Consider the following 24,441-nt stretch of genomic DNA (forward strand, 5'->3'; position numbering starts at 1 on the left):
CCATACGGGTCTGTCAACTCTGTCCACCAAGCGGTTTAGAACTCTGGTATTTTCGTTAACTTTAAAGGCAGCAGGTGGCCTGGAACGCAGGACCGGAGTTCAGTTCTGTCACCAACTCGGGGATCTCACGTAAAGCATCTGCCTGCTGCTGGCCGAGTCTTCCTCCTTCTGTTCCATAACACAAGGATTTTGTGGCTTCAAGCTGAGACACATCAGGAAAGGAAAGAAAAATTCCCAAAGACGACATCAGGCAGTGAGAACGAGATGTGGCGAGCTGGTGGCTGGGACGGTGACAGACGTGAGCACGCACAGCCTGCTCCTGGCCAGAGGGCGGCTCCGGCTCTGGGGCAGCCCGGACCGCCATGCTTCCACTGTTGCACAGACACCTCCACAGCATATGTGAAGAGTGGGCTGGGCCGGTCAGTGGGCGTGGTGGTGAAGGTGTTGAATCCCACGTGGGTGACTGCATGGTGCCAGATGTGGCGACCTGGAAAACACACTGGGCGCATGTGCGTGCCCCAAATCTGAGCAGACAACGGGGGAGAAGGGATTGCCGCTCGGCCATCCCCCCCACCCCTCCACCCCCACCCCCACCATGATTTCTCACTTTCCTTCATTCTCTCTCTCTGTCCCTCCCTAGGGAGCACACATACACTATGACAAAACTAAAAAACAGTAATAATAAAGAGGGCCGGCAGGTGACATGGGGGTAAGGCGCTGGACTCCCACATGGCCAGAGTCAGTGCCCGAGATCCTGAGAATGGAGGAGAAGGCATTGCTGCGCGGCCATTCCCCCCCTCCCGGGGGATGATTTCTCGCTTTCCCTCTCTCTGACTCTCTGAAAAGCAAAAAATCTCTTTAAAAAAATTGAACAAGAGAAAATGTGTCATGAAAATACTCTGGGCATCAGGCCACAGTGGGAAGCACGGCGGGCCTGCGGGTCGTGCACACAGCGCCTCAGCACACTGCTTTACAGACATGTCGGTGCAAGGGCCAGAAGGCGAGCTCTTTGTTAAAAGCACCTGAAATGCTGGTTGGTCTAGAGAATTACGGTATTTACAGTTTTCCTCTAGACTCGGTAGTGGAGTGGGACCCCACAGTGCACCTGGAGAAACAGAAATGCATAAAGCCTAACTAATTACGTCTCAGGCTTTTACTTAATAGAGAAGACAATGAATGCATGCAAGTAACGCCACCTAAGCCCCGACTGCAGCGTCGCGGACACACTTCATTTCCAGCTCTGGTTTGGAAATCTAAGTAAATCTAGAGCCCACAGGGTATCATGTATTATGCATGCCTCAATAAAACCCTAGGAAAGGGAACTGAAATTTGATGTGAATTTAAGTCCTCCACAAACCCACACTTCTACCCAAGTGCCTGGAGTTACGATGAGAGTGCTGGAGCATTGCGAAGGAGGCAGGGCTGTGCAGTGGGGAGTGGGAACACAGCTGAAGCCACGGGGGAAGGGTCTGGGTTTGCATCTGGGCCCTTCGCGGCACTCTGGGCGTGGGACACATGCCCAGGTTGGGTCTCCTGGGTCACAGGTGGGCCGCAGTATGAAGATCCCGTTTGGAAGTATCTCTCTCTTCTTTCTCTGTCTCTCTCATGAAAGAAAGGAATAAATAGAATTTTTTAAAAAAGGAAGGAAGCCAGTTTCATTGTTTTTATGCCAGAGGGAACATGGGTGCACATGACAGAGACAGAGTGAAAGAGAATGGAGAGACGGAAACCACTCTCTTGCGGGGCCTAGTTAGGACTCAATCCTTTTTTCCTCCATTTCTTCCTCTCACCAGGATCCCGGGCATGCACATGTGCCTGGTGTAGTAGTTTTCAGGCTACAGGGCTGGGATTCGGACTGTGGTGGGTTGTGTGAATCCAGTTCCTTCTGCACGGTGCTTAACCAGGGAGCTAGTGGGCTGGCCCCAGTTTCTTCTTTGATGTTGAAGTGATACAAGGGACACAGCCTCCAAAAGGGAAAAAGATGGAGCTCCTTCCGCACTCCCTAAACATCACACACATTCCTTGGAGCACCCTCCACATCAGGGCAAAGATCCGGGCAGCTCAGAAATGCTCAGCTGGGACCAGCAGTTAGTGGAATGGCTATGTCGCTGGACTCCCATGTAGTTGACCGCGGTTCAAGTACCGGACCTGGTGGCTTAAACTCACGCCAGGCGTGTGTGCGTGCATGCCCAGGATCCCGAGAGGAGAATGGAGGAGAAGGGATTGCGGTGTGGCCATCCCCCCTCGGGGGGGGGGGGATTTCTCACTTTCTGTCTCTCTTTTTCTGGCGAGCACATGCGCCCTATAGCAAAAACCTCTCAAACAAACAAACAAACAACTCGGCTGCGTTTCTGAAGATGATACATTCCCTTGCCCAGAACAGCCCCCAGACTGACAGAGCAGAAGGGAAGTGCAACGTTGCCATCACCGTCCTCACCCACCAGGCCAGGGCGTTTACATCCGCAAGTCTGGGCAGTAGCTTGGGGCGGGGCGGTACGAGGGGGATGGGACTGAGCCTTGCACGTATCAAGGAGGTCTTCCAGCCCTGCTGGGGGCAGAGCTTCCAGGCCGGCCTGGAGTGGGAACCCTCAAAGTCCTTAGGAGGCAGACGCCCTTGTCAGAAGAGCAGCAGCCGTCGCCTTGGCCCTGCTGTGCCCAGACACACTCTGGACCTATCAGCCACTCTAAAGCTGCATCGACTGGCCAGGCTCTCAGGGGTAAGGTCCCAGCACGACTTAGCGTGAGCAGGCCTTGGTCCCTCCAACGAGATGCAGTAGAAGCGCACACGCCACTTAGGAAGTCTTCTCGACAAATGTTCACCCTAAACCATTTCAATCCTTTGGATCTAACATCTAGTTTTCAGGAATTTAGGGAACAGAGAGGCAAACTTGTGCCCAAGGAAGTCCCAAACAAATCCAGGATGTGGGACAAGCCATGGGAAATGAATCCAGTTTCTTCCCCAAGGTCGCGCGTGAAAAAGATACTGGAGAATGGGGAAAATTAATAAAGGCTATGATAAAATGAGAGACATTAGATAATACCAGTCACTTAATATTAATGTTGTTGGATATGACAAAGTTACTATGGTTATTCTGCGGCTAGTACAGTGTACTACTGTATGATTTTATTTTTTAAGAATTCTTTATTAAATTCTAGTTGTTATTTTATTATTTTTTTGAGGGAGATTTTTGCTATAGGGTGTGTGCATTCGCCGGAAAGACAGAAAGTAAGAAATTACCCCCCAGGGGAGATGGCCGCACCACAGTCCCATCTCTTCCATTCTCCTCTCAGGATTTTGGGCATGCACGCACATGTGCCCAGTGTGAGCGTCAAGTCACCGGGTCCAGGACTGGAAGCATAATTCAGCATGGGAGTCCCCGTTTTTTATTATTTTAAAAATGTAACCAGAGAAAGGGAAAGTGAGAAAGCAAGTTGCCAGGTCTAGGACTTGAACCACAGTTGACCATGTGGGAGTCCAGCACCTTAACCACCAAGCCACCTGTTGGCTCCAGATTATTATGTTTTTTTTTTTTCCCTGTAGGGTGCATGCACTAGCCAGAGAGTGATAGAAAGCAAGAAATCACCCCTCGGGGGGATGGCCCCACCATAATCACTTCTCCTCCATTCTCTTCTCGAGATTTTGGGCACACACGCACATGTGTCCAGCAAGAGTCTGAAGTCGCCAAGTCTGGGACTTAAACCATGGTTGGCCATGTGGGAGTCCAGCGACGTGACCACTACGCCATCTTCTGGTTTCTATTATGTTTCTTAAAAGTAAGATTCATTTGACTTAAACTGCCTTTAATGATTAACATTTACATTTTATATGTCTATATAACTTGCCAGACAGCACATGCACTAGCCAGACAGCAGCAGATACAGAGAGAGAGGAAGAGGGAGAAAGCACCCCAATGTACATGGTCACACCGCAATCCCCTCTCCTCCACTTGTCATCAAATCAGGAATTTGTGCAATTATGTACCCAGCCTCTTAGCCACCAGGGCTGGGACTTGAACCACGTAGTCATCTCTGTGGGATCTACTTCCTAACCACTAGGCCGCAGGGCAGCCTAATGAATAACATTTCTAACGACGCTTCCTACACGGCTTCTAAATGATTAGCTGGAAACTCTAATGGACTCTTAGGAAACTCTCCTTGTTTGATCGCAAGTGAAAGCAGAAACTCACCCAGTGTGGCAGGAAGTCCCCCTCTGACTGGCCTAGTTGCTGAACCCATTCAGTGTGGGCTGGGCCCCATCCTTACAGACATAAGGCCTGGATGAGTATTTGCTGGTAAAGAACTTCTTTTCCATCAAGCACAGCAGATGGGTTATGAAATGTGTTAACGTACGTGTAAATGAAGGATAAGAAGATGTACAAAAAAGCGGGTTCACCAGTAACTAACTAGTTTTCTCTACTTCTTACAGATCTGGCTGGACGAAATTTTCCTCTAGCTCTCTTTTTTCAAATTCTATTTTCCCCATAGAAAATTCTCCATGCTCCCTCGTCAATGGTAGCACTGGCTCCTCAACCTCTGCCTTGTGTCCATTATTAGAATTTTTCACCCTGGGGTGATGGTTCTATTACAAACGATCTGAAGTAGCGAGCTCGCAGCCCAGTTAAAGCTTTCGAGCAGTAAGTAATTTGAGTCTGAGCGCTCCCTCTCCAGAACCTCTGTGCATATTATTTCCCTGTGGCCCTTCTTCATTAGTACTTTCGGGGCTTGTTAATTGCCATTAAGTTTTCCTGTTCATATGAAAATGCTTCATGTAGAAATAGTGGATACCCAAAGGAACCTTAAGTTGGGTCCTTTGATTTTATTTCCTATAGGAGACTGCCTGTAATTAGATTGTTGGTCTGTCTCTTCCTGAAAAGTTATTTTGGAGAGTAGACTGTAAAAAATAACATGTTTACTGATTGAAGTTCATGTTTACTTTCAGGTAGACGGCCTCCTGTAAGAATTCAGTAGTGCCCACGTTTACGTTCACGGGATAGGTGAGATGTGGGCAGAGGGTAAAGGTGAGCCTTGCAGGCCGTAGGCATTCAACTTTACTTATGGCCACTGGTACGTGCATTTCATAAAATGGTCAGGTTTTACAAAATACGATTCTTCTTTTGATTCCCCCCCCACACAGCAATTAAACAATTTAAAAACCATTGTTAGTGTTCAGGCCATAAAAAAACACGCAGTCAGCATATGGCCTATGTGCCTTCGTTTGCTATCCTTGTTATAAATACGCAGCAACTCTGCCCAGCCTCGGTGGCATGGCCAGCAGCGCACTGAAAGCAGTGTTGACACCACATGACTGCCTTGGCTTCAAGTCCCCAGCCCAGCTGACCTGACACAATCTGGGTGTGTGTTCATGTGCTAAGATCTTGACAGGCTAAAGGGGTGGGTGAAGGGGACCTCAGGGGGACAAGACCTTGTCAGGGTACCTCTCTCTCACATGTAAATGCATGTGCTTTGGAGAATAAAATAAACTTAAAAATATATATATGGAAACTCCTAGTGGATTGTTTACAGATAACTGAAAACAGGAAGTGCAGACTTTGAGTAGTAACAGCTTACTGATGGTGTTCAAGAATTTCCCACCAGGATCTCGGGATAATTCAGCCTACCACGCACAAGATGTTACATGGCATAAACAGTCCGACCACTGCATTTCTGCCTCTGGCCTAGGCCATTCCCTTGACTTCCGAACCACTGCAGTCTTCCCTCCAGCCCGTTTCTTGTCCCATCTTCCCCACGGTCATCCACTGTGCTGTCATCTCCAACATTCTGCGTCTCGCCCATCAGCAAACTGGCTCTGTCTCCAGAACACAGGCCAGGTATGCACACTGACCCTTCCCTAGCCTGGGGGGTCCCGTCTCGGTCCTGCACTGCTCCAAGAAGCCCCGAACCCACCCTTCCTCTATGCTCCCACACTTCCACCGACAGCTGCGGAGTTGGGTAACAGCAACAGACAACAGCCCGCTAAGCCTGAAGTACTTCCTAACTGGCTTAAGATAGAACCCAGCCTGCATGAGTTCCCTCCTGTGGCCTTTGATGGCGACTCATTGCGCTCGAACAAGTCTGAACTCTTTCTCAGGGTCTGCTTTCTCCACTCTTGCCAACTAATGCACAATTTCCCCCATGTCCATATGTGCAAATATCTAGTATGCTTTCTTCATAATGTTTTTTTTTTAGTTTTAGGATTTTGTAATAGGGCATGTGCGCTCACCAGAGAGACAGAGGAAGAGATAGAAAAGAGGGAAATCTCCCCCAGGGTGCATGGCCATGCCAAAATCCCTCATCCTCCATTATCCTCTCAGGATTTTGAGCACACACACACCCAGTGTATTTTCAAGCTGCAAGGTCCAGGACTTGCACCATGGGTGCACCTTAACCACCACGCTGCCTGCTGGGCCCCTATATTCAATTTTTGATATGATTCTTCAGAGAAAATTGTGAGATCCTATTTTGCCAATAGGAAAACTCAGACTCACAGAGAGGCTGCGTGATGTGCCTAACATCTCAAAGTCAGGCCCTCAGCAGGCTCCGAACCAAGGCCCATCCTGCCACCCACAGGGCTTTGCCCCTCATGATACAGCTGTACATGGGCCGCGATTAGCTCGCTGTGGGTTATTTTTGGACGGCCATCAGGAAGGCCTCTGGAGTCATCTTCCCCTTGGGTCTGCTGTTGATTAGAACAGGCTAATAGGACTCCATGCCTCACCTTGTCTCACACTGCCTCTGCGTTCCCAAGACAGTTCTGCGGGCTGAGCGGACTGAATGTTTTCGTCTGCTGTTTCTAGGGTGTATGTGAGAGAATCTCTGCTCCTCAAGGTTTTGGCTTTCTATCATTTGTACCAAAATAGCTACTGAATTTTAGGTTCCCTATCCCACTTAGCCTGAAGTGTCAAACAGCTAGGTCTGTCAAACAGATCCAAAATTAAAGACATCTCAGACTGGAAATGCTTCGTAGCTATGCATTTTGAACTCTATGGAGAAGCATAACAACTTACAATCTTTTTATGAGACAACATAAGGTAGTTAAGATATTAGAGACCCAAGAAGACAACTTCCACATTAAGGTATAGGTAAAAAGGCTCATGGAGGACCAGTCTCAATTTAAAAAATAGAATCGAGGGTCTTACAGTGCAGTGGCTAAGCACAGTGCTTTGAGAACTGGATTCCACATGGCTGATGGCGGTGAGATCCAGCTCCCACAACGTTTGTTTTTGAAGCTGGCTTGAAAAGAACACCAGGAATGTGTGCACGTGCACCCCAAATCTTGACAGGATGAAGAAAAAGAGGAAAAGGGATTTTAGCATGACCATGCTCCATGGGGTGGGGTGCTTTCTCCCTCTCTCTAACCCTAACCTTAACCCTCTCTCTCTGGCAAGTGCACATGCACTTGAGCAATTAAAAAATACATATGTGTGTAATCCGCATGTATTCTCCTGGTTCTTAGGACAGATTTGCTCTGTTTTAACAAGTATATTCTCTATTGAGATCAGTATTTCTAGTTTTATATCTTTGTGACTTGAAAAAAAAATAGGTCACTAGGAGATAAGGAAAAGAAAGTCCTTTGTTTAGTTTATGACGTTTATTTAACATGCCCTAGGTGAGTTTTCCCCTTGATTAGATTTTGCATAATGCCTTTTTCATACTTCTCAATATTCTTTCATCCTTTAACCCAAATTGATTCGACATGGTCTGATTTTGATGTCTGGTGTTTTAGCTAACAAGTACTCCATTTTACTAAAAAACCAGTACGGCCCAACGAGTCATCCAAAGTGACTTATTTGCTTTAGCAAAAACTTAGCTCTAGTGGGGATCAGATTCCAGGTTGTTGTATAACTAGATTCCATAACTTTACTGCCTCAACTTAGGTCTGCCTGCAGATGGTCAGGAGTGCAGCCTTTCTCAGAAGGTGGAGGGCGGAGTAGTGAAGCCACTGTCATCGCACAGAAGGCTGAAGACTGAGCTGTGCCTGCCACTGCAGACACACACGTGAAGCACTGCGTGTGGCGCCTGGTCTTTGCCCAGCTCGGAGAGTCCTGCACTTTCTGCCTCTAGGATCACTATTTTCACTTAGAGTGGAATCTTATTGTTCTCATAGACAGCGCTGGGTTTTTTGTTTGTTTGTTTGTTTTATTGGAGTGGTTTTTGCTATAGGGCGTGTGCGCTCACCAGACAGACAGAGAGAGACAGAGAGACAGAAAGCGAGAAATCACCCCCCAGAGGGAATGGCTACACCGCAATCCCTTCTCCTTCATTCTCCTCTCGGGATCTTGGGCACGCACGCACATGCACCTGGCGTGAGTTTTAAACCACCGGGTCCGGGACTTGAATCGTGGTTGACTACATGGGAGTTCAGCAACATAGCCACTACACTAACTGCTGGTCCCGGTTTTTGTTTTTTTTTTTTTAAGGTTTTTGCCATAGGGCTCATGCATTCACCAGAGAAAGAGAGAGGGAAATTGAGGAAGCACCCCAGGGAGGATGGCCATGCTGGAATCCCATCTCCTCCATTCTCCTCTTGGGATTTTGGGCATGCATGCACATGTGATTTTGGGCATGCATGCACACAGTCTGGTGTGATTTTCAAACTGCCAGGCTTGGGACTTGAACAGTAGTCAGCCATGTGGGAATCCAGTTCTTAACCACTGTGCCACTTGCTGGCCTGAATGTTGTTGTTTTTAGAATTATTTGTTTAATTTTATTTGTCATTATTATTTTTAAATTTGAACAGGGTGAGAAAAACAGAGGGAGAGCAAGAAAGCAAGCCACCAGGTCCAGGGCTCGAACCATGGTCAGCCAAGTGGGAATCCAGCCCCCCAGCCACCACACCACCTGGTGGGTCCTAGTGTGTGTTTTTTTTTTTTAAAGAAATGGATGCCAAAGTAAAACTTAAAGAGCAGCTCAGTAACAGGAAATTTAATATAATATTAACATTTAAATAATTAATGGAAGTAATGCTAAAATTACAGCCCTTTCACACTCTTCTCTGCACAGGTCAACCAGATGTCTTTTGCAGAAAATACTTTTAATCTTTTCTTAATATTTTGTAATACTGGGATCAGCAGATGGCACAATGTAAATTTACGTTGCTGGACTCTCACGTAGTTGACCACGGTTTGAGTCCTGGACCCAGTCACTTAAACTTTTATCAGGCATGTATACATGCATGCCCAAGATCCTGGGGAGAGAATGGAGAAGGGATTGCAGTGTGGCCATCCCCCCTGTGAGGGGTGGTTTCTCACTTTCTGTTTCTCTCTGTCTCTCACGTATGCATGCACCCTACAGCAAAAATCTCTCTTAAAAAATATATTTAGGGAACCAGCAATTAGCGTAATGGCTATGTCGCTGGACTCCCACGTAATCGACCGCGGTTCGTGTCCCGGACCCGGTGGCTTAAAACTCACGCCGGGCGCGTGTGCGTGCGTGCCCAAGATCCCGAGAGGAGAATGGAGGAGAAGGGATTGCGGCGTGGCCATCCCCCCTGGGGGGTGATTTCTCGCTTTCTGTCTCTATGTCTCTCTCTGTCTGTCTGGCGAGCGCACGCGCCCTACAGTGAAAATCTCTCAAAAAAAATATTTATACACATATATATTTTGTAATACTCATTGCTAATATTTATAATAAGCTCTAGTAGGTATAATACAAAATAGTTAGATGTGGAGTCTACTGAAAGCAACTATTCCAAGTGCAACTCTGCAACTAAACTTTATTTGTATTCTTCAGTTTTGGGAGGTTTGTATGTTTGTTTGTTCGTCTTTCGATGACAAAGAATTGACCAAATATGAGTTAACAAGCTTACTCAGTAATATATTCCTACATATTAAGTTGTCAGTATAGGCCTTTTATATTAAAAAAAATTTTTTTTTAGGACTTTGTTCAAGTGATAAAAATCTTTTCCTTTTCTTTTTTTTAAGGTTTTTGCCATAGGGCACATACGCTTCCGGAGATATACAGAGGGGAAAAGTGAGAAATCATCCCCAGTAGGGATGGTAATGTAAATCTAGTCTCCTCCATTCTCCTCTTAAGATTTTGGGCACACATGTCCGGCATGATTTTCAAGCCCAGGTCTGGGACTCAAACTACAGTCAGCCCTGTGGGAATCCACGGGGCTTAACGACCACGCCACATGCTGGCCCCAGTAAAACATTTTTACAATCTGTATCAAATAGAAATATATCAAAATATAAATGTTAAAATTAAACGATCTGGGCCAGTCCAGAGAATAGCGGTTAATAGTATGATCCTGTCTGGATCATACACGGCCAATGGCGGTCTGAGTTCCAGTTCCAGCAGCTTGAGAAACACACCGAGTGGATGGGCATGTGTGCCCCCAGTCCTGATGTTGTGAAGAACTAGAGAAAAAAGGACGATGGCCTGACCACGCCCCATAAGGAGATGTTTCCTTCCTCTCCTCTCTGGCAGTACCAATGAAATGAAATTAAGTTAAGTGATCCATAGTCAGGGGCTTAAAATAATGATTGGCAAATGTTAGAGGAATAGTGACAACAGGCACTGTTTGCTAAACACTCTCTTGAATGCTTTGTTGTATAGTTATTCCTACAGATTGGGTATCTCTAATCCTAAAATCTGAAATTCAAGATGCTCCAAAATTGGAAACTTTTTGAGCATTGATATGATGCCACAAGTGGAAAATCCCACCCCTGATCTCATGAGACAGGTTCCAGTCAAATACTGCAATACAAAGATACTACGTAAAATCACCTTCAGGCTATCTATATAAATTATATATGAGATGTAAATTAATTTTATGTGTAAACCTGAGTCCCACCCCTATGATATCTCACTATGTATATGCAAATATTCTAAAGTTTAAAAAACCACACACACACTGAAGTAAAAAAAAAAAAATAGAAAGAAAAAGCCCCCCAGTCTACATTTCTGGTCCCAAGAATTTAGGACGAGAGATCCCCAACCTGTATAAAGTGAACATCATTGCCGCTGCTATACAAATTCTATTCAGAAGTTCACAAACCTAGTGAGGAAAATGGACATCGGAGCCCTGTTCATGTTCATGCTCATGTTTTTTATATTACAGAACTGTAACTGGGAGCATAGGGAGTTGCAAAGATTATAAATACTAGTTTTCCTTTCAATATTCTAAAACTTGCAAGACGTATTTGACATTTCACACATGTAAATAGCAAGCTTTTAATATTCATTTTATAAATTTTGTTGGAAGCAAATGATATCATAGAAAGATAAAAATGTAATCCAAAGATAGAAGGAAAGGAAACTTAACTGAAGGAAAATAACAAAAGATCAAGATGAATATTCCCATGTCACAACCAAGAAAGCCTAACAAATAGCTAAAATTACATTCTAAAGATGTGAGAGCACTTGTGTAAGTAATTACATTACCCAAAATTCCTGAGGGGGAGAGCTCTCCTAGGTGAGCAGTCTGTCACCAGCTTTTTTCTTCCATGAAGGCCTTTGCAAGCTCTGGGCATAGGCTGAGGATGTGAGTGGACTCCAGTCTCAGGTGGAAGAATTAGTCTCCTTTGATCACACAGCCTACTCTACACATGCTGACCTCCTCATGACACATTCCAAGTGTGGGACCCACATGAGAAAGGTGGGGGAAAAGAACAAAGCTAAAAACCTCTGAAGTGAAGACTGAGTCTTCCCCCTCTTTTAAGATAGAAGAGAGGGGCCAGCAAGTGGCATGGTGGTTAAAGGCGCTGGACTCCCCCATGGCCAACCACGGTTCAAGTCTCGGGCCTGGTGGTTTGCTTTCTCACTTCCTCTCTCTCTCTGTGTGTCTCTCTGATCAAACTGGAAAATAATAATAATAAGAAGAAGAAATAAAGTTAAATAAAATCATTCTTTAAAAAAAAAAGATAGAAGAGATACAAAGTCATTAGGCTCTCAAGACAAAGTTCACAAGAAAATTCCTGAGGAACAGGAAAGAACTAGAGACAAGCTAAATCTTAAAACTTAGACCAGCTTCAACCCATTTCAGTACTTGTTAGGCCTGAAGTGATAAGCCCCTCATCCTCAGAGAAGAAAACCATTCAATGGAGAGTCCTTGTTGGTGAAAGGTAATATGTGAACCTATAGTCTCTTTATACACAACGTCTATCTACAGAAAAATTGCTACATATGTGAAGAGACAAGAAAAAAAGGACCAATTTTAAGAATGCAATAAACATAGGTCCCCCATCTCAACATTAGATTTAGTAGACAAGAATTAAATGAACAAAATTGATGAAAAGATGAACAATTACCTCAAAGAGTTTAAATTGATTGAAAACTGTAAGATGGTCACACTACAATTCAAACAACAGTGTTGAAATTATGGGGTCAGTCAGAAAAGTCATTATGCATTTTTGCATAGATAAGCAGAAAAGAATACCTCATGACTTTTCAAACCACCCAGTAACAACTCACTAGGTAGTTTGATTAGGTAGTTTGACAAAAAAACAAAAGAAAACAAACAAAAAAAACCCCTAGGCATAGCAGAAGACATGTTGAGTAAACTAAAACACAGGTTAGTAGAAACTACAATAGTTCCCTCTTATCAAGAGAGGATACACTCTAAGGCTCTCAGTGGATGCCTAGAACTGCAGATAGTTCTAAAACACACACACACACACACACACACACACACACACCTTTTTTTTGAGAGAGATGTTTTGCTATAAGGTGTGTCCACTTGCCAAAGAGATAGAGAGAGAGAGAGACAGAGAGAAAAAGTGAGGGGGCTACCCCCCTACTGGGGGAATAGCCACACCGCAATCCCTTCTCCTCTGTTCTCATCTTGGGATTTTGGCATGCACACACACGTGCCCAGCGTGAATTTCAAGCACCAAATCTGGGACTCAAATTATGATCAGCAATGTGGGAGTCCAGTGGCATAACCATTATGCTATCTGCTGGCCCCTATATACCATTTTTTAAAAATTTGATAATTGAGATGTTTACTAAGTGACTAGCAGGTGGGTAGCATATGCAGGGCAGGTATGCTGGGCAAAGGGCTCATTCATATCCTGGTGGAATGGAGCAAGATTTCATCAAATTACTCAATGGTGCACACTTTAAAACTTATTAATTCTTGGGACCAGCAGTTGGCATAATGGCTATGTCGCTGGACTCCCACATAGCCGACCGTGGTTCGAATCCCAGACCCAGTGGCTTAAACTCACTCTGGGCACGTGACTGCACTCTATGGTAGAGAATGAAAGTCTGGAGGACATAAAAGCACTGAAAATTGTTATAAATACTGGGGACAAAGTGGAAGGAGAGTTGGAGAGGGGAAGAGTGTAGGAAAGGAAATTTGAGAGAAAAAACAGAGAGGTAAGGAATTTGTGGGACACAAAAATGGTTTATTACCTGTTGGTGATGACGTGTATAGTATTCTCAACTAGACTGGCCTGAGGTGTATTTCATGCTGGGTAAATTCTCTTCACAATCTAAATGATGTATAGAAATTGAATGTATAAATAATAATAAGTAATAATAATAATAATAAAAGACTACATAAAGAAATTTATTGAATATTGGACTGCCATTGAAATGGTTTGTTGGATCATTGGTTTCATGGTGACCAATAAACTTGTTAAAGATAAAAAAGAATCATGAGACAAAAAGGAAAAAGCCTAACACGTATGATCTGAGTCCCAGAAGCAGGAGAGAAAAAAAGGAAACAGGACAAAAGCAATATCTGAGGCGAAATTGAGTGAAAAATTTACAAAGCAGATGAAGGATATCAATCTACAGATACAAGGAACTCAGTGGTGCCAAAGGAAAATAATCAGAAAGAAAACCACAACCAGGCACATTATATTCATTGTGCTAAGCCAAAAACAAGGACAAAAACTTAAAATCAGCCAGAGGAAAAAGATGCTTTGCCATCAAAGAAGCATGACTTTTCAACCAAAGCTATGGAGGTAAAAACATAATGGTATGAGAGTCAAAAGAAAATGGTAAGCCACAGACTGAGAGAAGAGTCTTGCAACACATGCACACACACACACACACACACACACACACACACTCACTTTTAAAAAGTTTATTTATCTCTTCCATGAGTGAGAGAGACAAAGAAAGACAGAGAGAGAGAGAAAAAGAGAGAGATACATCATCCTCAACAAGGTCTCAATGCTGTGATCCACCCCTAGCCTTCAACCAGCCCTGGATCCTGAGCACTTCTGTGCTTGGTACATTCGGAGAGATCTCTGGACTTAAACCACGAGCCCTCGTATGTGGGATTGCTTCATAGTGTATTATGTTTTACCTCTGGGTCACTAACCCTTGATGTACACATTTTTTATATCCAACCTATATCCAATATATAAAGAATCCTCATTAATCAATAATATTAATGATAATGATAATAATAAAAGACTGATGGTACAATACAGAAACAAGCCAAAGACTTACAGAGACTGTTTTCAGTAAAAGATATACAAATAGCCACAAAACATGAAAGTACTCAACATCATTTGTAATCAGGGAAACACAAATTATGAGCATAATTATATGCCAATACACAGGTGAAGAATGACTAAAATTAAATGGGTGGGCAATACTAAGTACTGGTGAGGATATGAAGCAATAAATACTTTACTGGTGAGACTGTAAATTGATTTGGAGTATAAAACCAGTTCAACAGTATCTACTAAATTATATGTGTGTGTGTGTGTGTATGAATTATTACACAGCAATTTTGAATATACCCAATAAAAAGTTCATTGAACGACATGAATGAGAATGTCCATATTAGCATTATTTATAATGTCCCCACAATGGAAACAACTCAAATGTCCTTTTGCAGTGGAATGAATAAATGCACTGTGGTGTACATATACTAAGGGACATTGTGTAGCCCTGGAGAATAATGATACATGTGACAACAATGGATGAATCTCAAAAACATAATGCTGAGCTAATGGACCAGATGCAAGGTTAAGTACTAGGTAATGCCACATGAAGTTCGAAAGCAGACGCAACGTGATGAGACAGGCTGAAAGCACAGTGGTTCTTTTTTACCTACAGGATGTACATTCTAAGACTCTCAGCGGACGCCTGAAACTGCAGTGATTATCTGTGGCAGTGCTGCCTGGGAGGAAGAAAGATAGGGCTTTATGGGGGTGAGGGGGACTGAAAATATCCTGAGTCTTGATCTAGAGCAGTGATGAATGATTTCAGTCCCTAAAGTAGCAGTGTCCAACTGATTCAGCACCAGGGACCAGTTTCACGGAAGACCATTTTTCCATGGGCCAGGAGTGGGGTGAGGGGGATAGTGTCAGGATAATTCAAGCACATTACATATTGTGCACTTTATTTCTATTATTATCACATTGTAATACATAATGAATAATCATACGACTCACCACAATGCAGAATTAGTGGGAGCCCTGAGCTGTTGATTGTTTTCCTGACACTAGACAGTGCCATCTGGGGGCTTCTATGACAATAGAATGCCCCTGCTGATCTGACAGGAGATGAAGCCCAGGCAGTACTGTGAGCAATGGGGAGCGGCTGTAAATGCAGATGAAGCTTCACTTGCTCAGTTGCTGCTCACCTCCTGTTGTGGCCACAGACTGGTACCAGTCCATGGCCTGGGGGTCGGGGACCTCTACCTAACTGGTGATGTCTAGAGATATTTTGGCTATCACACTGAGGGAGGGGTGATACTGGAGTCCAGTGGGTAGAGGTCGGGGAAAGCTGCCAAACACTCTATGACGAACAAGACAGCCCCCACTTCTAACAAGGAAGTATTCAACCCAATATCAATAGAGCTGAGGCTAAAAATCCCTGGCCTAGATGGCAGGTCCATGGGATGTACTTATGGAAAGTTTATTAATCTGTACTTTAAAGATATGTTAAGTTTATTATAAATTATAACTCACATAAACAAACTTGAACACAATCAGAATCTCACAAAAATACCTAATGGCTCCTCACTGGGACAAAGCAAACTTGCATAGAAACTTTGTTTCAGATTTTTAAATACTTTAATTTATTAAACACTCCAAACCTAATTTTCCAGAAATTACAATAAATTAGGAAGAATTAAAGTCTTCACATAAAGTCCTCATTAGATGCAAAGAACTATTTATACCTTCCTGTATAGCAAGAGCTATAGTTTCTGGGTTATCACTAGTTGATTATTTGTAAGAACACAGTAAGGATGCATGGTACAGCCTATATACCTGGGGTCTCTTGGAGAACAGAGAAAACAAACATGTACTTTTGAACAGTAGTTTAATCTTTGTTCCAAGAATAGTAACTTATTTTTAAAATTTATTTTATTTTTTAGGTTTTTTGCCATAGTGCATGTCTGCTTCCCAGATAGAGGCAGAGAGGAAACATGAGAAATTACTCAAGGGAACTGGCCATGCTGCAATCCCTTGTCCTCCATTCTCTTCTCAGGATTTTGGGCATGCATACACATGCACCCAGTGTGATTTTCAAACTGCTGGTTCCAGGGGTCGACCATGTGGGAGTCCAGCACCTTAACCACTATGCCACCTACTGACCCCAAGAATAGTAAGTTTTTGCCACTGATAATCAACAACACTTTTTATATAAAATAAGAAGTCTACTAGTCCTGGGGTCAACAGGTGGTATAGTGGTTAGGGCACTGGGTTCCCACACGATTGACTGCAGTTCAAGTCCCAGACCTGACAGCTTGAAAATTACACCAGGCATGAGTACATTGCATGCTCAAAATCCCAAGAGAATAGAGGAGAGTGGCTATTGCCCCCGGGCAGAGGCGGGAGTGATTTCTCACTTTCCCCCTCTCTCTGTCTCTCTCTGGCACGCACCTTATGGGAGGAAAAAGAAAACTAAAAAAAATTTAAAACCAAAATCTTACTAGTCTTTAAATCTTATTATCACCCCACCCTGAGACACAAAAGGCACTTACAAGGGTGGGGTACAGGGCAGGCGGCATAACTCTTCCCACTGTCTGCGTAAACACAGCAGCAATCTGTGCCTGGGGAGGGGAAGAAGTGCCCAGTGTCGCTAGCCTTCCGAGTAGCACAAGCGTGTGTTCTCGCCTTGACCCGAAGAGAGCTGAGGACACAGGTGGAAGCCTCCCGGACAGCCAGGTGTTCCCTCCACATCCATCACTGCTGGACAGCAGAGGACCTCTTTCAACCCAGCCCCACGACAGGTCAAACTACTGGGCAACTGCCTGACCTGCCTTTGCCTAAACTCCAAATAGTAAGGACTTGAAAGGATTTTTCCATTTAGAATAAAATTGAAAACTAGAGATTGAGCGCCTGTCATTTGAAAAGTCAGCTGACTTTAGTATCTGCTGAAATAATTCATATAAAACATTACCGGGCAATAGAATATATTACTTAAGTTGTGTGAAAGAAAGAGCTAGCCTCTAATCAGCTTGACAAACAGGCTCAATGTAATCGATGCTATGAGCTCAGGATCCTGTCATGTGACCTTGAATACTCAGTCCCAGCAAACCGTACTGTCAATGTCCTCCACAGCGGCCCATTCAATGGTACTATGAACTGACTCGCTGCACGCCGTGCTGTCTAAACTCTTGGGCGAGCTGCTCAGGTGACGTTAAGGGACCATCTCTGAAGGTGCTGGGTAGTCAATGACTCACACTTCTTCTACTAAATGCTGAGCGCTGACTCAGATGAACTCGATTAGTTGCTGACTGTCACTGTCCTTGTGTGAATAGGAGCTCCCACTGTGAGTCACCTGGGGGGACACTGAAAACCGACCTGCACATCCCCAACGGGACAGTGACTCATATCATGATCATCGAAGGACCTGACTGGACACATGCGATTTCAAAACTCAGTTCTGCCGAACTGGCTTGGGAGCATGCTAGGTCACTCCCTGCCCTGTATTTCTACCTGAGGACGCGTGGCAGGTCTCCGGGGATGCGAAGTCAGGAGGATATTCAGTTCACGGACTGGAAAGAACCATGGTCTCTTTCTTCAAGGATGCCTGCGCAGTTCCTAGAAGCACCTTCCCTGGATGACACTGCATTCCTCTAAGTAACTTGGCAACATCACATACTCACTTGAGAGCCTCTGCCTTAGAATTCCAAACTGCGTGAGGGCTGTTTTTAAATTTCTTATTTCGGCAGAGAGTGCACATGCTCACCATAGAAAGGCAGAGAGAGAGAGAGGTACAGGGATATGGTCACGCCGCCATCCCCTCTCCGCCATTCTCCATCTTGTCAGGATTTGGGACATGCACCGACTTATTTTTCAAGCTGTTGGTCTAGAACTCGAACTGCATCTTTGGCCACGAGGGAGCCAGACACCAGAACCACCAGGCCATGAGCCAACAGAGGGCTGGACTTTCAAGCCACCATCCACATCTGCCCATGATAGGTAAAGACATAAAAGAACCATAGAATTTTAGTAATGAAGTGCCTGGAATGAAACCAGGAACATGCTAGCACATTAAAGTAAGAAAGCTGTCTTTCTCTTTGTAGACTAACTCCTGTTAGCCTACAACATCTGAACTAATCAAATCTTCTGTGTGACTTTGAAGGTCTTTCCTAAAAGGCTTTCTTTTCTTTTTTGTGATTGCCAAAGGGCATGTGCAATTTGCTAGCAAGAGACAGTGGGGTAGGAAGTGGGGGGACACCCCCTATGAAGCACAGTCTATCATAATCCTCTCTCCTCCATTTTTGTATCCTGTCCGGATTCGGGGAACAGATGCACATATGTGCAGTGTTTTTGAAGCTGCCAGAGTTGGGATTCAAACTCTGGTAAGCCATGTGGGATCCAGCTTCCTTAATCACTAGGATACAGGCCAGTCCCCAAATGGCTTTCTTATAGGAAAGATCTTTTCTTTCTTTTTTTTTTTTTTTGAGAGGTTTTTGCTATAGGGCGCGTGCACTTGTTGGAAAGAGAGAGAGAGAGAGAGAGACAGAAAGTGAGAAATCACCCTGCAGGGAGGATGGTCACGCTGCAATCTCTTCACCTCCATTCTCCTCTCAGGATCTTGGGCACGCATGCACACGTGCTTGGCGAGAATTTAAGCCACTAGGTTCGGGACTCGAACCACAGTCGACTACATGGGAGTCCAGCGACATAGCCATTAGGTTAACTGCTAGTCCCTTATAGGAAGGATCTTTAAAGTCAGAAAGAAGGACATTTTTTTTTTTTTGGAGAAGTTTTCGCTATAGCGTGCACTTGCCAGACAGAGAGAGACAGAAAAACAGAAAGCGAGAAATCACCCCCCAGGAAGGATGGCCACACCGCAATCCCTTCTCCTCCATTCTCCTCTCGGGATCTTGGGCATGCACGCACATGCGCCCGGAGTGAGTTTTAAGCCACCGGGTCCAGGACGCGAACCAGTCGACTACGTGGGAGTCCAGTGACATAGCCATTACGCTAACTGCTGCTCCCCAAGAAGGACATTTTAAAAAAAGTTCAAAGATTATTTATTTTTATTTTCTTTTTTTCTAGAGAGATTTTTGCTATAGAGCACATGCGCTTGTAGGAGAGACAGTGAAATAGAAAGCAAGAAATCGTCCCCCACGGGGGTGGTGGGGTGGGGTGGTGGTGGCTATACCACAATCTTCTCCTCCATTCGCCTCCCAGGATCTTGGGCACACGTACACATGCACTCAATGTGAATTTCAAGCTGCATGGTCTGGGACTTGAACTGTGGTGGACTTCACAGGGGTCTAGCACTTTAACCACTATGCCACCTACTGGCCCAAAGATGATTTCTAAAATAAAACTGCTACGAGGGGGTAAGAGAATATACAACTGAGTAGGGCCTTCCTTGAAGTCTAAGCTGGCTCTGCACCTGGCTTGAATCTGTGACCCTGCCATACCTGAGCCAGGTCGCGTGGTCATGTCTTACTACGTGAGGGACCATGACAAAGCTTCAAGACAACAGGACCCTGATATTCCTGCCTGGTCCTTCTTGGCAATGGAGGTAACACACACTTATCTATTTTTCTCTTTATGTCTTCTGGTTTCCTGTTTGTTAAAGGCTCAGAAAACCCAGTAAACAGAAAATTATCAGTGTGGCATGGAAGAGCGAGTCGGATGACCTAATACAAATCTCATTTTTTGCCCTGAAGTAGTTGGAAATTTGGGGGCTTGACCCTTAATCTCTCGGAATGTTTCATCACCTACAGAGAGACAGAACAAGTAATCTGATTTCCATCATCCTATAGTTTGATATAAAAGGGGTTTTTTTTTTTTTGCTATAGGGCGCGTGTGCTCACCAGACAGAGAGAGAGAGACAGAGAGACAGAAAGCGAGAAATGACCCCCAGGGGGGATGGCCACACCGCAATCCCTTCTCCATTCTCCTCTCGGGATCTTGGGCATGCACGCACACGTGCCCAGCGTGAGTTTAAGCCACCGGGTCCAGGATTCAAACCACAGTCGGCTATGTGGGAGTCCAGCGACATAGCCATTACGCTAACTGCTGGTCCCAATATAAAAGGTATTTTAACTAAAATGTTTACAAGTGACCTTAGAGCAGTCAGCTGTTCTAGCTCCTACAGTAAGATTCTCGAGATAAAACTGACTCAGTGCAGTATTTCAATGAAGATATTGAATTTTCTGTATATACCATGGCCTAACATGTGTTTTTTAAAAGCTTTATCTAATTTTCAAAGTGACTCTTTCGAAGGTGAGCAAGAATTTTCTTAAAATGTTGTTTAAAGATTATGTGTAAATATGTTGAAATTAGTGGAAATAAAAGTATCCAAATGACATAGAAATGTACTGTATTTACATTTAAACACTGGGCCAGCCTGTGGTGTGATGGTTAAGGCTGTTGGATCCCACATGCTGATTGCACAGTTTGAGTCTGGGGCATGACAGCTTGGAAAACAAACAGAGGGCCCAGGAGGTGACATAGTGGTTAAGGTGCTGGACTCCCACATGGCCAATCGTGGTTCGAGTTTGGACCCAGCAGCTTGAAACTCATGCTGGGTGCATGTGTGTGCACCTTCTTGAGAAGAAAATGGAAGAGATGGGATTGCAGCATACCCATTCCCCCTGCGGGGTGATTTGTCACTTTCTCTGTCTCTGTTTTTGCACCCTATAGTGAAAAAATCTAAAAAAAAAAAGAAAGAAAGAAAGAAAGAAAGAAAGAAAGAAAGAAAGAGAAAGAAAAAGACACAGGATCTGGTGTATGTGTGCCCAAAACCCAGAGAAGAGAGTGTACAAGAAGGGATTGTGGTGTGGCCAACCCCCATTCCCAGGGGGCTGTGATTTCTCACTTTCCTTCACTGCTTGTCTTTGTCTTTCTGGCAAGCATGTGGTCCCAATAACAGAAACTAAAAATAAATAAATAAATAAGGTTAAATATGGACAGAAAACAGGTGTTTGGTTTTTTTTTTAACTTTTGAAGATGGAAAACGATTTCATTATGTATACTGCTTACTGCATACAGATGCACGCATGGGGGTCCAGCTGCTGTGCTCCTTCAGATGGGACCATCTGAGAAGCCTGGGGTGATTTCCAGTCCAACCTTAAAGGCCAGGCCCCACTGCCCCTGCAATCCCACCAGCTCAGGGAGACTGGAGCAGAACCGGGGGGACAGAAGCTGGCCTGTCCATAAGAGTGGATGCCTGCCGTCCCCGCAGCAAGACCCTGTTCTACAAAATGCAATTTAATTCCTTACCTTGTTCTGTTGTGAAGTGCACTTGGCCAATTCAGTCTCCACTAATAGTAGTAACAACAGCAAGCTCTGCTGGACTGTGTCAGCTGGTTGGAAGAGCTCCCCTGCATTATGTATGTATTTACTGGTGTGCAGGGTTTTAGACAGGGCCTTGTTATGTGGCCTGCTGCCTTGGTCTGTGGAACAGTCGGGGTGATAGGCCCCTCGCCATGCAGGGTGGGCCAGGAATTAAATGAGCCTGGGCTTCCCATGGGACTTCAGCCTGTGGAACAGCAATGTCAGCCAGCCTGCCTACTGTGGCTGGGCCTCCTGAGTTAATTTACTGAGTGTTGGCAGTTTTATGATCCTTAATTCTCAAAAGATAAAACTAAGGCACAGCGAGGTAGGTAACCTGTCTAGTCACACAGCTACACTTAGATTTGAAGCCAGACTTTCTGAGCTCAGAACTCTGACCCATCAAGTGACACTCATTAAAAAGACACATTTAAGGGACCAGCAGCTGGAGTTATGGCTATGTCGCTGGACTCCCATGTAGTTGACCGCGGTTCGTGTCCCAGACCCAGTGGCTTGAACTCACGCAGGCATGTGTGCATGCGTGCCCAGGATCCCGAGAGAATGGAGAAGGGATTGCAGCATGGCCATTGCCCCTTGGGGGGGGGGTGATTTCTTGCTTTCTGTCTTTCTGGCGAGCACACAAGCCCCATAGCAAAAACCTCTCAGAAAAAAAAAAAAGACACATTTAATGAAAAGAATAATCTCATAAACAGGATGAGACCCAGTAGAAAATTAGGATTTGAGCAAAAAGGATTTGAATAAAACAGTAAATTGCACATTATGGTTGCACCATAGAACTTAACATGGTCATTGCAAATGTCCTTGCTAAGTCTAGAGAAGAAGTTAGACAGTTTCCTGAACTTGACCTTCCATTAGTCAACCCCACCGTCTGGAACCACAATGCAATGAAGACAAGCCACACAAGGGCCTTGTCACTTGTGCCCAGGTAGAAGGGCCACCTACCCCAGGAAGGTGACTGGAAATGATGCAGGGGCTCCCTGCTCTGCACACTCGGAGGGCAGTGCGGAGTAGGGATGGGTAGTGACTGCTTCTGCCAGCCAGTGGGCACCAGGGCCCCGCCCACACCAGAATGCCCTCCGGGACTGCAACCAGCAATGAACGGCAGCTGACAGCTAGGGGGCACAGAAACTGTGGGTCGACTGGGGCGACTTGCCTCTGCAACTCCGAGGAGAGGAGGAAGCGAGGAGAGATTTCCCTTCTGGGTAGAGATCTTGCACCACCGCGCTCACTCCGCCCAGTCCACCCGGCGGTGCGAGGGCGGCAGCCGCCCCCCCCCCCCCCACCCTGGGTGTCTGTCCGACGACATTCTTAGCCACTGTGCATCGCCAGTTGCTGGGATCGTCTCCAGACCCTGGCCGGGGCCTTGGGACCGCTGAGGCGGTTTCCTACGACGCGGGCAAGTCCGGAAGGCTCCCGACCCATCCAGGTCCTCGGAATCCGCTTCCTCCAAGGTCCCTCGCCCCCAGGTCTGAGACCCCGAGGTAGCGGCGCAGACAGACCCGGAACCCTCTGCGCACTTTCCAGCCATTGGAGGACCTTTCCCCCAAACACCCACCACCTCCCGGCGCCACCCCACCCACCCACTCCCCAGCAGGGCCAGGTAGGGGGGACCGCCACACACCGAGACACCCCCTGAAAGGCGCGCAGTGTCTCCTAAGGTCCCAATCTGCCCCCTCTACCAACGCCCACCTCGGTCCCACGCGGCAGCCCGCCTCTCCACCCTCCCACCCCATCCTCCAGTTTCCGCAGCCTGGGCGCCCGGCTCTTCCAACTTCCCGAGCGGAGCTCCAGGAGTGTGGGAAAGCCAGTGCCCGGGGTACTCAGGAAAATCCCCGCGGTGCCCGCTCCTCAATCGCGGGGAGCCGGGAAAGGTGGGGGACAGTGCTGTCTATGTGGTGTTCAAGACCGCGAAGAGAGGCTGCAGGTCTACACTGACCTCGAGTCGGCCCCTCCAGATCCACGTGCCGGGTGCCCGCTTCCCGGCCCCACTCCTCGGAGCCCCCGCCTGGGTGGCACTTCTCCGGCTACCCGAGCTTACACTGTCGTCTCGGGCGCCCAACCCCTTCCCTGTCCTCCTTCCCGTCCGTGAGAACGCCGCCGCCTCCGCCGCTCAGAGTTTCCCAAGAAAGCTTCGGGTTGCCCACAAGCATTTCGGACTGGAACGCTCCTGCGTCCCCACCCAGTCACAGAGCCCGGGCACCGAGGTGGAATCGCCGGGACGCCCGGTGGACAGCAGAAACTGATCCTAGTGGTCGGCCGCCCCCCTTCAGGCCCGGGACACATCCTCGCCCGCACACCGCCGCCCTCCCCACCAAACCCGGACTGACCAGGAGGGGGTTGGGCTCCCAGAAGAGACCACCGACCACAACCGTTCCTGCCGCGGCGGCTCCGAGCCTGGTTAGCCAAGCGTGTGCTCCCCGCCCGGCCTTGCCACTTCCCAGACGAGGCCTCAGGGTGAGTGCAAAGGAAGAAGGGGGTGTCGGGGCCGCGGGGTACTCACGATCCCACCGTCCACGGGGAGGGGACGCGCCGGCCGGCTCGCCTCCGTCGGCTGTGCGCATGCGCCCCGCGTGGACCTTATTTTTAATACAATGCCGAGCGCCGGCCCTACTACGCCCGCCACTCTCCTCTCCGCTCGCCCTTCCTCTGGCTCTGCGCCTCGGCTATCGCCCTCTTCTCGCCGCCGCTTCCTCCCCGCTCAGCCTCCTCTCCGCCCCCTCACCCTCCCTCCGACTGGGCAATCCCTGGTCTCGCCGCC

At 46.3% G+C, this 24,441-nt stretch overlaps 1 protein-coding gene across 1 annotated transcript in view; it reads right to left on the reverse strand.

The window, feature by feature from the left end:
* The window catches only part of RGS20 (regulator of G protein signaling 20), a 70,060-nt gene extending 45,880 nt beyond the window's left edge, over positions 1–24,180 (reverse strand). The window contains exon 1 of the mRNA XM_006140885.3: positions 24,011–24,180. The gene's annotated coding sequence lies outside the window, so the exon portion shown is untranslated. The remainder of the gene's footprint in view (positions 1–24,010) is intronic.
* Positions 24,181–24,441: the final 261 nt, after the last annotated feature.

This window comes from Tupaia chinensis, unplaced genomic scaffold, assembly GCF_000334495.1.
Source record: "Tupaia chinensis unplaced genomic scaffold, TupChi_1.0 Scaffold000046_3, whole genome shotgun sequence".
Taxonomy (NCBI): Eukaryota; Metazoa; Chordata; class Mammalia; order Scandentia; family Tupaiidae; genus Tupaia; species Tupaia belangeri.